The following is a 15,322-nucleotide window of genomic DNA, read 5'->3' as shown; positions in this document are numbered from 1 at the left end:
GTAATAATCTGTTTTGCAAAATACGATAAATGCATTTGCTTAATCTGTTTAGTTGCATAACAGTAATGGTTTTCTGTCAATATACTTCTGTGGTGTGAATCATCCATTATCTTATATCCAATATGAACCATGAAAAGAAAAGACTAAGAAAAATAATTTATTCAACCATTTTCTTATAATCTTTAGCACACATCATCAAGAATAAAATTTCAGTTTTAAAAACTTCTATTAACAGTTTCCTAAAACATATTCTGTATATGGTAGTTTATGTTTTAGGAAACTGTTAATACAAGTTTTTTAAAACTGACATTTTATTCTTGATTGATGTGTGCTAAAGATTATAGGAAAATCATTGAAGGTGAACATCATGTTGAGATATCAAACACATGGCTCATTGTTGAGCAGTGCTATATAATGTTTATCATAACCATGTTCACATCTAAAAAAGCTGTGAATGTATACCAACCCTAGTCTTTAAACATATGATGACCAAAGTTGGTTTACAATGACAACTTGGATTTTGTTGCTCTATATTGAACAACATATCATTTCAATGGCTTCTTTGAATTTACACACATAGCTATTGAATTCATTATATGGCATTCTTGTGAGTTGCCATACAAACAAAAATGTCATATAACGTGTGGACAGACTTATGTGTTCGTTGAACATGTTGTTTACTTTTTAATGGTATATATTAGAACACAGAAACTAAGTAAATAATTAATTTATTAACTTATTGCTGATATTTCGCTGGTGTTATAACCAGCATCTTCAGAGCACAAAATCACAGTTTGTCACAATACGCGAGACTATAACAACATGGTGTAATCAACGGACTAGTTAAACAAAATTGTAGCAGCAACACAAGACTAGTCCTGATTTTTGGCGCCCTCTATCTGAAAAAAAAAATGCAGCTATCACATAAGACTAGAGTCCTAAAAAAAGGTACTAGTTTTTTCTTAAGATGACTGTCTCCCAGATCTTAGGCAAGTTAATACAGCCATATTTGTTGATTTGGAGTGTGTTTCAGGGCTTCTGTCGCCTCTAAGAACAATCTCTTTGACTTATAAGAGCTTCTGTGTAGTACTTTTGTGTTTTTCCAGTTGATCCTGTGTGCAGGGGTATCCAGAGCATGGTCTGCTAGGCCCGACTTGCCATAGTGATAATTCCGGGCGTATCTTTTGTGTTCGCTGATGCGGATGTTCACAATTCTTCCTGTTTGACCGTAGTAGGCTTGATTACATGAGCAGGGTACTTGGTAGACTCCTGGATGTGATAAAGTGGGAATGCTGTCCTTGGGTGAGCGGATAAGGGTTGCTAATTTGCTACATGGCCTGAATGTAGTGCGTAGTTTATGTTTATTAAGAATTCTTGAAATCTTTTTGGATGTGCCTTTAATGTATGGGATGGTGACTGTTTTGTTGTAGTTCTCTGTGGTGGATGGTGGGAGGGGTTTCTTAGGAGCGTTTAATATTTTGTTTATCTTATGTGGATTATAGCCATTGGCCAAGAAGGTGTGGCGTAAGTGAGCCAGTTCAGCAGCAAGAGCATTGTCATTGGAACAGATTGCTCTCTGGGTTAGCGTTTTTAAAATGCCATATTGTTGAGAAGGATGATGGTGTGATTATTTGTGTAAGTATCTCCCTGTGTGTGTGGGTTTTCTAAAAACTGAAAATGATAAGGAACCATCTGGAAGACGTGTGATAAGTGTATCCAGGAAGGGCAGACAGTTATTAGCTTCCAGTTCCATTGTAAAGTGGATTTTTGGATGTTGGCTATTTAAATGCGCTAAGAATGTTTCCAATGTCTCTGGGCCATGTGGCCAAATAGCAAGCACATTGTCAACATAGCTTAGCGAAAGTGTTGGTTTGAGAGTGGCTGTATTGATTGCTAGTTTTTCCAGGTGTTCCATGTAAAGGTTGGCTTTGGGGGGGGGGGGAACTCTAGTCTTATGTGATAGCTGCATTTTTTTTTTTTTTTTTCCAGATAGAGGGCCCCAAAAATCAGGACTCTAGTCTTTGTGTTGCTGCTACAATTTTGTTTAACTAGTCCGTTGATTACACCATGTTGTTATAGCCTCGCGTATTGTGACAAACTGTGATTTTGTGCTCTGAAGATGCTGGTTATAACACCAGCGAAATATCAGCAATAAGTTAATAAATTAATTATTTACTTAGTTTCTGTGTTCTAATATATACCGTTAAAAAATAAACAAAAATGTCATATATTGATCATAATTGTTTTACAAGAATGTTTAAAGAAACCTTGCAAGTGCTTAGGATCCCCACAATGCAATAAAAATCAGGGCTTAATCTTACACCAAGTATGGTCTGTTTTCATAAAAAATTTAACTGCCACAGACCTAGGATATGACACGCTGAATGTGATAGCAACAACTAGCGATGTTCCAACACTTACATTACTAAGTGTTGGAGCATTGCATTTTTATTCTGGTTTCTCATTTGTATGTAACAGTTTTGAAGTTATCATAACATCTAGTATGTGTAATTAATTGTTTATAGTCTTTTGTTGTGTAAAACGTTTTTGTACCAGTATCCCTGCAAAGGTTGGTCGATTGGTAGAGCCTCTGCTACTAATGGCTCGCAAAAAGTTAAGCAAGTTTGAGCGCGGTTAGTAGTTGGAAGGGGTTCAATCGTTCGATGCTGTTGGCACACTCTCCCTCGATGAGTCTTTGGACTCCCTGGAGGTGTCACATAATAATAATAATAATTCCTGATGATGTAAGTCTTATGACTTACGAAACTCATCAGGTTTTAATTGCTTATTTTTATTGAACTCTTTATTTACATCATAATGTGGTCTCAATACCGAAAACTTCCCACAATACTTAATGATTTTCATTAGCAGTATGCTATGCTGTACCATATGTATTGTGCTCACTGTTTTTCAACATCTTTAATATGTTCTTAAATGGAAGACTCTCCTGAGCATCTTGTGGATAAAGTTGCAGTCAACTCTCTCTCTAGCCAAGCATAGTGTGCATAATTTAAAAGCTTCAGTTTTGTTAATAGCACCCAATTATATTTATCAGAAGTGGACATCATGGCAAACATAGAAAAAAAGTTCTCCATAGAATTTCAAGAGATGAAGCAGGCATAATATGCATAAGAACAGCTGCTATTTTGATTAATTCTGAACCTCCTGTTAAAAATGTTATTTGCAGCAGATGTAAAAGTTTTCATTGATATTCATAAAAATGACAACATTTTAGTATTAAAAGCTGACAAAGGGAACTCAACTGTTCTTGATTCAAACGTGTACAAAAACAAGATGAGATAACTCCTTATGATTAAATCAAAGATCAAATTACATCTAAACATCCAGATCTAAAATTCATAAGGAAGGTATTCCATTAAGGCTGGTGGATGCAGGCATTCTCCTACATGCTATCTCTCCAAATAATTAGCTAAACTATTAATCTATGTAGGAAAAACATCTTCCTTCATCAAGATGTTTCTTTCATTGAATTTTGAATTCTTGATGCAAAAAGATGTTTTAAGAACAAAATAAATATCAGCAAGATGTAGGAATTCTGTATTCTATATTAAGCATTTTGAAAGTTTTTTAACTTGTATAAATTAATACAGCAATGCAGTAATACATCTCTGAAGGAAATGTATTACTTCAACCTTGGTGTCTCTTCTGGTTCTGGCTACCACTGTTGAGACCTCAGTAAAGATTGAAACCTGTCTGGGTAGTGATCCTTCCCATAATGGTTTGCATTATACACCTCTGAATGGGGGGGGGTGCATTATGGGATTCTAAGGCAATTGATGAAGTCATTAGCCTCTATATACAAGTAGCCCAGTTTTGAAGATGCTTCACGTGCAAACTTTGTTCACTTGGACAAAGGATTAAACCAAGAATATAATTTCTTGGCATCTTGAATTTAAAATTAAGCATATCAGTTTAGATCTGACTGATATCTTTTAGTGAGTTTGGATGTAATAAATATTTTTTACAAACATTCTAAGAGAAAACAACAACATTATTATTAGAAGATATTTTTCTGTCAGACATCATCAATTTAGAAAACACATTCTTCAAGTTTGAGGATTTTGTCTATCAATAGAAAACCTGGCAGTGGAAGTTTTGATTTCTCTGCACTTGATGAATATAATATATATACATGAAATCATTTGAAAAGATGATCCTTGAACAATACCATAAGAGATTTTTTCTTTGTCCAGCTGGGTTTCAAAGAAATTTTATAGTTACAAGCTTCCTAAATAGTTGAATTCACAAAATTCATTTTTCAGTCAAAACTGAACAAAACAGAACACTTTCTTTTCTAGAAGTTCTTATCTCGGTTAATGATCAAAACAGACTCTCTTTTTAGTGTACAGTATAGTGTAGAAAAAAAAAAAAAAAACTGGAAGATATTTACATCCTACCTCACACCATCATCTTGCTCAGAAATGAGGTGTCATAAAGACACTAAGAGGTATTTCCTTATATAAGAAATATCAGTGAGAAAAAAAAATCCTTATATATAAGAAATAAGGAAATATATACCTTATCTCTTAAATTCCATTTAAGAGACAGAGTGTATATTTCTGTCTGTGCAGCATCTGTTAGGTCGAACAGATGGGATGTTCAGTAGATATTCACATGAAAGAACATATTAAAGATGTAAAAAAATGGTGGGTACATAAATCAGGCCTAGCATGTCATACTACTAATGAGAAATTAGTAGTAGAAATTATATTCAAAGAAGCTGTTGAAATGATATTTTGTCCAACAATGCAACAAAATCCAAGGTCTCATTTTTAAGCCAACCTGGTTAGCATACATTGAAGACCTAAAAAGCTGTGAACTAGGAAGTTATAATAAACATTATGTAGCACAGCTCAGTAATGAGCCATGTGTTATCTGCAAATGTTTACCTTCACTTTAGCAACTATTTTATATATGGCAGTTTTAGGAATCGGTCTGTTGATACATATTTTTTAAAATTTGCATTTTATTTCAATGTTGTATGCCATAGAGTGTAGGAAACTAGTTGAATAAACTTTTTTCCTTCTTGGTCTTTTTCTCTTTTCAGTTCATAAATGCATGAATTTAAAGCAAACATTAGCCATTTCATTTGCATGCAAGTGTTTCTCAGGTCTTTTCATTTTAGTACAATTGTAGTCCAGGTGGCTATTATGGTCAAGTAAATTGCTTTCTTCTAAACTGAATTTTAATAACAATGGGTGTTTTTATGGTCCCATATATGAGAGATTGTTCAAGCTGTAGTACATTAACATTGTAAGTGGAAAAAAGTTAACATTGGATTGCCAGCCTGGTTGGCCGAGTGGTTAGTGTTCATGACTTATTTTTCACGGTATTAACACCACCATAAACACTTTTAACAACAAATATTGAGTTGACAAACACTTTTAACAACAACACTGAGTTGAAAATCAGCTTATATTTCGCTGATTTTCAACTCAGCATCATCAGAGCACAACACACATGTAAACGCGATAGTGAGTGAGTGAAACAATATAATTGCAAAAGACAAAAGATCTAAAGTCCTATTTTTGGCGCCCTCTAACGAAGGAAAAAAAACACAGCAGTTATCCAGGCGTTTTTCTTAGGATAACCGTCTCCCAAATTTTTGGCAAATTAATGCAACCATATTTGTTAAGGTTGGGAGAATTCTTCAAAGCCATTGCTGACTCAAAAAATAATCTTTCAGATCTATAACGACTCCTAAATAGCACATTCGTTTTCCTCCATCTAATCCTGTGTGAAGGAGTGTCCTAAGCGTGGTCTGCCAGTCCCGACTTGCCATAGTAATAGTAGCGAACGTATCTTCCAGGCGGATGTTCACTGATCTTCCTGTTTGCCCATAATAGGCCAAATCACAGTCACACGGAACTTCATACACTCCTGGGTGTGCTAAAGGGTGAAGTTTATCCTTAGGCGAGCGGATCTGAGTTGCCAGCTTGACACGAGGTTTGAAAGTGGTGCGAAGGCCATGTTTCAACAATACTTTGGCTATTTTTTCCGATGTACCTCTGACATAGGGAATAGAAATGGTCATGTTGTATTCTTGTGTATTAGGGGAGGGCAGAGTAATGGGCCTATGTAGTATTTTATCTATTTTGTAGGGATTATAGCCGTTGGCTAAGAACGTATGGGGCAGGTATTGGAGTTCAGTGGTCAGAGCTGTATCGTTAGAACAAATGGCTCTGGCTCTGTGTGTAAGTGTTTTTAAAATGTCGTACTGTTGGACTGGATGATGATGATGTGATTGTTTATGTAGGTATCTTCCTGTGTGTGTAGGCTTTCTGTAAATAGAAAAAGATAGTGCACCATCTGAAAGGCGGGTGACTAATGTGTCAAGAAGTGGTAAACAGTTATTTGATTATTTTTCTACTGTGAAGTGAATTTTGGGGTGTTGGCTGTTTAGGTAGGTGACAAAAGCATCCAAAGTGTCTTGTCCATGGTGCCAGATGGCAAACACATCATCTACATAGCGTAACCACACTTGTGACTTGTATGTAGCTGTGGTAAGTACTTTGTTTTCAAAGTGTTCCATGTAAAAATTTGCTAACGGGGAGAGGGGGGGGGGCTTTTTGGAGGCTTAGCCTTGTTTATAGTTGCAGCAAAAAAAAAGAATTCACAAAAGTAAAAAGCAAACACCTAAAGAAATTTGAACTCCTACAACAACGCCAGCATACGAATTCCGGACTGCAACTTCGACGAGACCACGTGGTCATAAACCTATCGTCTGAAACACTCACTGAAGAAGCCAAGAACGCTCTCAGTCCAGGACATAACTTTGCCGTCACGCCCAAACAAATTCCTAAACTAGAAATTATGATGAAAGTAGAATGGGGTATTCACGATCCTCCGCCAGCAATGGCCAACAACATGCGACTAGATATAGCTAGTATTATACTATTTATTTTTGCTGCAACTATACAAAAATACTACACTATAGTATTTTTGCTGCAACTATAAACAAGGCTAAGTCTCCAAAAAGCAATATGCCATGTAAACAAATAACTGCCCTAAAAAAGTTATATAATAATAAAAATATTATTATTACAAAAGCCGATAAAGGAAATGCAACAGTTATCATGAATAAAGAAGAGTGTAACAGAAAAATGCAAGGTCTCATATGTGACAGTTCCACATATCAAATTACACATAGAGACCCTATGATGTCTCAAAAGAAAAATGTCCGAAAATTACTGAAAAAAGTGACATCATGGCCCAAAGAAATCATCAGGAAAATAAAACCAATTCATGTTAAACCACCCCGTATTTATGGATTACCAAAAATCCACAAAATTAATATTCCCCTACGCCCCATAGTTGATAGCATAGATAGTCCCACATATAAACTGGCCTGGCATTTAGCCAAGTCGCTTGCCCCCCTTATTGGCAACACTGGTTATCCTAAAAGATTCAGACATAATGGTTAGTTTCGATGTCACCTCCTTATTTACCAATGTACCACTTATATACACTCTTGATTTAATCAAGTCTAAATTTCCCCCAGATATTTTTGAATTATTTCAATTTACCATGAATGCAGGTTACTTTACATGGGGGGGGGAAATTCTACAAACAGATTAATCGTACTGCTATGGGTTTCCCCCCCCTCTCTCCCCCGTTAGCAAATTTTTACATGGAACACTTTGAAAACAAAGTACTTACCACAGCTACATACAAGCCACAAGTGTGGTTACGCTATGTAGATGATGTGTTTGCCATCTGGCCCCATGGACAAAACACTTTGGATGCTTTTGTCACCTACCTAAACAGCCAACACCCCAAAATTCACTTCACAGTCGAAAAAGAATCAAATAACTGTTTACCATTTCTTGACACATTAGTCACCTGCCTTTCAGATGGTGCACTATCTTTTTCTATTTACAGAAAGCTACACACACAGGAAGATACCTACATAAACAATCACATCATCATCATCCAGTCCAACAGTACGACATTTTAAAAACACTTACACACAGAGCCAGAGCCATTTGTTCTAACAATACAGCTCTGACCACTGAACTCCAATACCTGCCCCATACGTTCTTAGCCAACGGCTATAATCCCTACAAAATAGATAAAATACTACATAGGCCCATTACTCTGCCCTCCCCTAATACACAAGAATACAACATGACCATTTCTATTCCCTATGTCAGAGGTACATCGGAAAAAATAGCCAAAGTATTGTTGAAACATGGCCTTCGCACCACTTTCAAACCTCGTGTCAAGCTGGCAACTCTGATCCGCTCGCCTAAGGATAAACTTCACCCTTTAGCACACCCAGGAGTGTATGAAGTTCCGTGTGACTGTGATTTGGCCTATTATGGGCAAACAGGAAGATCAGTGAACATCCGCCTGGAAGATACGTTTGCTACTATTACTATGGCAAGTCGGGACTGGCAGACCACGCTTAGGACACTCCTTCACACAGGATTAGATGGAGGAAAACGAATGTGCTATTTAGGAGTCGTTATAGATCTGAAAGATTATTTTTTGAGTCAGCAATGGCTTTGAAGAATTCTCCCAACCTTAACAAATATGGTTGCATTAATTTGCCAAAAATTTGGGAGACGGTTATCCTAAGAAAAACTCCTGGATAACTGCTGTGTTTTTTTTCCTTCGTTAGAGGGCGCCAAAAATAGGACTTTAGATCTTTTGTCTTTTGCAATTATATTGTTTCACTCACTCACTGTCGCGTTTACATGTATGTTGTGCTCTGATGATGCTGAGTTGAAAATCAGCGAAATATAAGCTGATTTTCAACTCAGTGTTGTTGTTAAAAGTGTTTGTCAACTCAATATTTGTTATTAAAAGTGTTTGTGGTGTTGTTAATAATGTGAAAAATAAGTCATGAATAACCATCAATACCTAAGCTTATCTGTTAGAGTGGTTAGTGTATTCGCTCTCCAGCCAAAAAGGCTGTGGGTTCGAATCCTGCCATAGGCATGGATGTTTGTGATTGTTTGTGAAAATACTAGTAGTGGTGGGCAGTAGATGGCATTGATGATGATGATGGTAGTTGCTGTTTGCTGTAGTTGGTGGATTGGGTGGTGGAGATAGAGAGTTGTGGAGTGGGTGCCCTCTCTTGATGAATTTTTGGACTCCTTGGAGGTGTCACGTAATAATAATAATTTGAAGATCTGTAGATAGTACAGTTTTTTAAAATACATAAGAGGCATGGCTGTTGGAAAAAAAAAGCAGTAGTAGAAAGAATGAAGAGGAAGAAAAATTTATCATTGTTATGTCTGAAAGATCCATTGTGAGAAATCCACACAATATCTGTCATACCTCTCCTTGAACACATTCACCAACAAAGCACTCATACCAGCTTCTAGCATCCATTCCACTTATTCATCACTCTCTAAGTGGAAAAAAAAAATCTAGTTCTTATACCCTTGATAACCGTGCAATCAGTTGCCAGATATGACCCAGTTCTTCTCCCTTTCCCCCATCCTCTACTGAAAAAATTTCCTCTGTATTAACCCTATAAAAACTTTAAGTGATTTGTGTGTGTCTGTCATATCTCCCTTTTTTCACCTACCAACCAATTTCTGTAACCCACAATTTTTAACCTATTCTCATAAGGAGCATTCCATATTTCACGATCTTGGTGACTTGCCTGGATTCTGTCCACTACTTCATACCAAATAGGCCCATGTGATTAGATATGTGCACAATAATCAAGATGTGGGTATCAAGGCCTCATAAAGAGGAAGATAACTTCCTTATTTCTGCCGATTTGTTAGTCTGTTCTTCAGTAACTAGGTAATCCTAATTCTATGAGCAGCTACCCTGACATTTTTACAGTATGCTCTCTGAACTTCAACTCACTATCTATTATCGCAAAATCTCTAGCTTCATCAGTTTCCTGGAGTACAGTATTGCTGTAGTGCACAGCTTGTAATCTTTTCATCTCTGAATGCATAAGTTTACATTTCTCTGCATTAAACTGGGCTGGTACCCTTTTTGTCCATATTGTCAGCCTGTTTCAGTCATCCTGCAAACTCCCTACATCACTTTTATTAACTATTACACTATTCAGTATTCATTATCAGTAAACAATGAAATATTTCCATTCAAATAATAACCTGTATCATTTATGTGCAAATTAAACAGTATTAAACATTTGCACTGTGAGTTTACTGTGAAGAAGTGTTGAATAGCTGCTATATTTTATACAAGATTTTGAGAGTGGGAGAATTTTTGTCAGTTCTGATGAATTGTGACTGTGGAAATATTTCTAGATGTCTAAGCATTATTTGAACAGTTTGAAGATATAGATCCATCCATTACCACATATGATGTATGACTACAGAGAGAGAGAGAGAGAGAGACAGAGAGCTGGCAACTCACTTGCGGAAGATAGACCTAATAGTCCTTTGTAATGTACTAGGTCATATGGCCTAGAAATATCAAGATTAATCCATTTGAGTTTCTCAAAACTTTTCTGTCATTTGGCCAAAGATAACTAACAAGACCAATCTAGATTGACAGTGGCAAAGTCCATACTGATGACATTTATGAACATTCCATGCCAGTAATTTGAAGAAATTACTGGCATGGTATGTTCATAACAGCATTCTTTTGATGAGCTCATTTTTATGCCTCTATGGCCAGCTTCATCAGGATTCAGAAATAAAAATTTAACATATTATAATAAAGCCATATAGTGGCTATAAGCATGCAAGTAATAATAACAACATTAATAATTCTTATACTTGAAAAAAATGTACCATATATGCATGCTGCTTTAGTGATTTGGTGTATATATATTTTCATATTCCCCTATTTGTCTGGCATTATTGCATAATCATAGTAGACCACATGTAATGTGTTGTATTATTTCCATAATTTGTTTAGGGATCTCAAGTAATCTGGCAGTTGTGAACAACAGATACATTGTACAGGGTAACAGTGCATCTAATGTTGTATATCAGTTTCATGTCATCTCAGAGGTACTACTTTTTCCTGCACCTCAGATAACTATTGATATCTGAGGTGCAGGAAAAAAACAGTACCTTAACAACACTGCATTGTTGATTTTTTTTCCTGTTTTATAGTTACATGTCTCATGGATTGACTTAAAAATAAACATATCAAACTTGGTATCTTCCTGAGTCTGACTCTTGAAACCAGTCTGGGTAGTGACCCTCCATTAATGCATAGATTTACAACCTTTCATGGATGGAATTCACAAGGGGGGGAAGAGCCCCCTTTTGAAGACTCGACACTCAGGGGCTACCCTTAGTGTCGAGTCATCAGAATTCAAGGAGAACTGGCCTACCAGTCCGGAACACGGGGATTGGGCGCCGTAGGCATCAGGGGGCAGAGCCCACTAGTATATATATATATATATATATATTTTTTAAGCCATACCATGGGAAATAACCAGAAGATGCATGGTAAAGGTGAATAATGCAGAAATATCAGGTCAAAATAAGTTCTGAGATTCCTTTTAGGGAGATTAGTGAACAGGACAGATATATCAAAACAGTTCATAATGTCTCTAAGAATTATGTGAGAGGCAGTTTGGCCATGATGAGAGAGCTCTTGGGCTAAGTATTGGACAAGTTTTTATGTATGGTGTTAAGATTATAAAGCCCAAGTTTTTGGTTTCAGGTGGCTGTGGCCAGAATATAATGTTATCTGTAATTTTAGAAGCCTTTTTTGTTTGTTTGTAGGTAGGATCTCAGTCAGTTGAAAAGATACTTGGATATTTATGAATGGGTTTGGATTTTTTGATCATATTCAGAGTGATCAAGAATCACTGAATTACTTTTGTAGTTAATAAATAATTCTGGGGGTGCTTAATTTAGTAGTTCCTTTTAGGGAGGAGATTATAACTAAACTTATAATTAATGCTGTATAACTCAGAAGAGACCTCCACATAGCCTTTAAAGGAATGCGGAGAACCGATCAGGGCTAATGTCCAATCCTCACTGTCTCGTGATGCACCCTGTTTGGTATCTACCTGGATACTGAACGAACGAGGATGGGCTGGCAATTTGGGATTTAGCCGACCAAATTGTATTCTAATTGGCTAAACCAAAATAAAAAATGATGGTACAACATGACAAAATTTCATGCCGGCTGGGGCTTCACCTGATTGAACTAAACAAAGCCCCTGTTGTTTTCGCCAGGGAACCAGGGCGAACAGTGAAAAGTCAGCTACTGGAACAAATCTGAAAACGCACCCCAACTCAACATCACCAGAGTTAAAAATCGGTATTATCAACATAAGAAGCCTGAATGGCAAAGAAATGGAGCTAGCTGAGGAATTAGATAAGTACCAGATCGATTTAATAGGGGTGACTGAAACAAAAAAGACAAAAACTGGTGAGATCTTTCTGAGTAATAAATACAAAATGTTATATTCAGGCAATGACAATCAAGGAAAAGCAGGAGTAGCCATAGTATTCAACACAAAATATGAGGCTAATCTTTTTAAATGGCAGGTAGTCTCAAGTACAGTGATGTGGGCAAATATGAGAATGGGGAACTGGACAATGAGACTTATTTGTGCCTATGGTCCCACAGAAGTTTCTACTAAGGTAGAAGTGGAGGAATTTTTTGATGCTTTCGAAAAAGCAGCTGACACAATGAAAAAGGAAAAGTTGGTCCTTGTTGGGGATCTGAATAGCAGAGTAAGAAATGATTGTCAGACACAAAAATATTTTGGGAAAATTTAGGGAAAAGAGCAAAGCTAATAATAATGGCAAATACCTTTTGGATTTATGCTCAGGACATGGACTGGTTATTACTAACACCATGTTCCAACATAAAAATGTGCACAAATTCACATGGAGAGAAGAGGCAAGGAATAAGAAAAGTCTCATTGACTATGTTATTGTTGATAGTGATGTTTTCTCCCTGGTGCAGGACACCAGCGTGTACAGAGGATTTGAAATTGGAAGTGATCACTATTTAGTCTTGAGCAGGATAAAATTGAATTTCATATTGAAAAGAATAACATGTAAGAAAGTTTTAAATCGAATAAAAGTTGAGAAGCTCTCAGATGTGAACTGTAGACTAACATACACAAAGCTTATTGAAGAAAAAATGAAAGAGTTTGAGAACAGGAACCAAACCTTGAAGATTCAGTGGCAAGCCTTGAAGAAAACACTGATTGATTCAGCCAGAGAGGCATGTGGTGAGTTTGTCTGCAAGGATAGAAAAATCAGGACTCCATGGTGGACACAGGAAGTTAAAGAGGCAGTGAAGGAAAAGAAGAAATCATATCAAAAGTTCCTGGCAAATAAGTGAGCTTTTGCTCTTAGAGAATACAGAGACAAAAGTAAGAAAGCGAAACATGTGTAAAACTAGCTAAACAAAAGTCATGGGAGGACTTGGGCAAGAACATAGAAAATAAATATCAAGAAGGTGGTAAGATATTCTGGAGATTGTTGAAGAAGCTTTAAAATGGAGAAAAGAGTGCTGTAAAAGGAGTTAGAGATGATAAAGGTGACATGAAAACAGGAGAAAAAGATATCCTTGAAGTATGGAATAATTACTTTGAAAAATTGCTAAATGAAACAAGCAGTGATTGCACAGTGGTAAAAAACACTCAACAGGCATACAGTCAGGAATACATATACATACTTGAAGTAAAAAAAGCCATTAAAGGCTTGAAATGTGGGAAAGCAGCAGGAGTAGATGATATTCGACCAGAAATGCTGAAGTATGGTGGTATAAAAGTCTTACAGTGGCTGCACTGTATAGTTCAGAAAGCCTGGACAGAGGGACGAATTCCCAATGATTGGAGGAGAGCTCTAATAGTGCCCATATATAAAAATGAAAATAAAACTGAATGTGGGAATTACAGAGGTATTTCCCTAATGAGTGTTCCTGGCAAGATCTATGCAAAGATACTTGAGAAGCGGTTGAGAAGAATTGTGGAAGAAAAGCTTGGTGAAGAACAAGCTGGATTCAGGCCAAATAGAGGCTGTCAGGATCAGATCTTCACTTTACAACAAATAGTGGAGAAAGAATGGGAATATAACAAATATCTGTATTTAAGTTTTGTAGTTCTGGAAAAGCCATATGACAAGGTGCCAAGAGAGGAGCTTTTCAATACCCTACAGTTATATGATGTCAATGGGGCATAATATCAAGCAATACTTGGTCTGTATTTGAGTTGTAAGTCGGCAGTTAGAAATGAAGGATGTACAGGAAGATGGTTTAATGTTAAATCTGGTGTGAGACAAGGATGTGCATTATCCACTCTGTTATTCATTATCTATATGGATCACATTATGAAGGAAAGTGGTATTAAACATGATATCAGAATTGGAGATGTTAATGTCAGCTCTTTGCTTTATGCGGATGATGTTATACTTATAAATAAATCCGCTACAAGTTTGCAAGATTCCCTGACTAAATTGAATAACTGTTGTAATAGATATGGTATGAAGGTCAGCATTAAAAAGACAAAGGCAATAAAAATAGATAGAATTGTTGAAAATGTCAGCTGTGTTGTGAATGGGGAACCTGTCCAACAAGTAAAACATTTCAGCTACTTAGGCACGATTTTTAGTGAAGATGGTAAATTAAATATGGAAATAGACAACAGAATCAACAAAGCTGGTATGGAATAAGCGAGAAATTAGTCGCAACACTAAATGAACTGTATACAAGACAGTGTTCAAACCAGAACTTATGGATCTGAGAGCTGGGCCAGAAGTAAAACACTTGACCAAAGACTAGAGACTGTAGATATGAGAGTCCTGAGAAAGATTAGGGGTGTGAACAGATGGCATCAATGGCAATATCAGATTAAAAACGAGGATATTAAGAAAGAACTTGACATTGTCGGCATCCAGGAATGCGTTAGCAGAGCTAATCTCAGGTGGTATGGTCACTTAAACAGAATGGGCGAAGAAAGATTAGCAAAAACAAGTGTTCTGTGCCAGGTTGGCAACAAAACGACCCAGAGGAAGACCAAGATATAGGTGGATTGATACGGCACAATGTGCTGCCCTAGGCGGTAGAAATATAAGATCTGATAATGATAATATTGGAGTCTTGACAAATAATAGACTGATTTGGAGAAAAATTGTAGATAGGAAGTTAGTAATGATGTAAATTTTTCATGTAGTACCATCATATCATATCATATCACACCCCTTGAGGGTACATGTCAGGAATTTGATGATGATGATGATGAAATAATTCTGAATTTTATTAACCTGAATGTCTGTTTTTCAGATAGCCACCAATCCCAATCTGAAGGTTAAATGTTATGCATACATGATTTAACCTTGCTTTCATCCAGAAACCAATCCAATGCATATGCACGTACGCACGC

General features: G+C 36.5%; 1 protein-coding gene across 4 annotated transcripts in view; it reads left to right on the top strand.

Moving 5' to 3' along the window:
- ICA69 (islet cell autoantigen 1-like protein) overlaps window positions 1-15,322 on the top strand; it is a 196,201-nt gene that overhangs the window by 143,579 nt on the left and 37,300 nt on the right. The window lies entirely within an intron of this gene.

This window comes from Typopeltis vanoorti, chromosome 3 (assembly GCF_054136105.1).
Source record: "Typopeltis vanoorti isolate ZY-2024b chromosome 3, IOZ_Tvanoo_1.0, whole genome shotgun sequence".
In the NCBI taxonomy this organism is placed as follows: domain Eukaryota; kingdom Metazoa; phylum Arthropoda; class Arachnida; order Uropygi; family Thelyphonidae; genus Typopeltis; species Typopeltis vanoorti.
The sequence above is the reverse complement of the archived record's forward strand: the minus strand, read 5'-3'. Positions and strand labels throughout refer to the sequence as shown.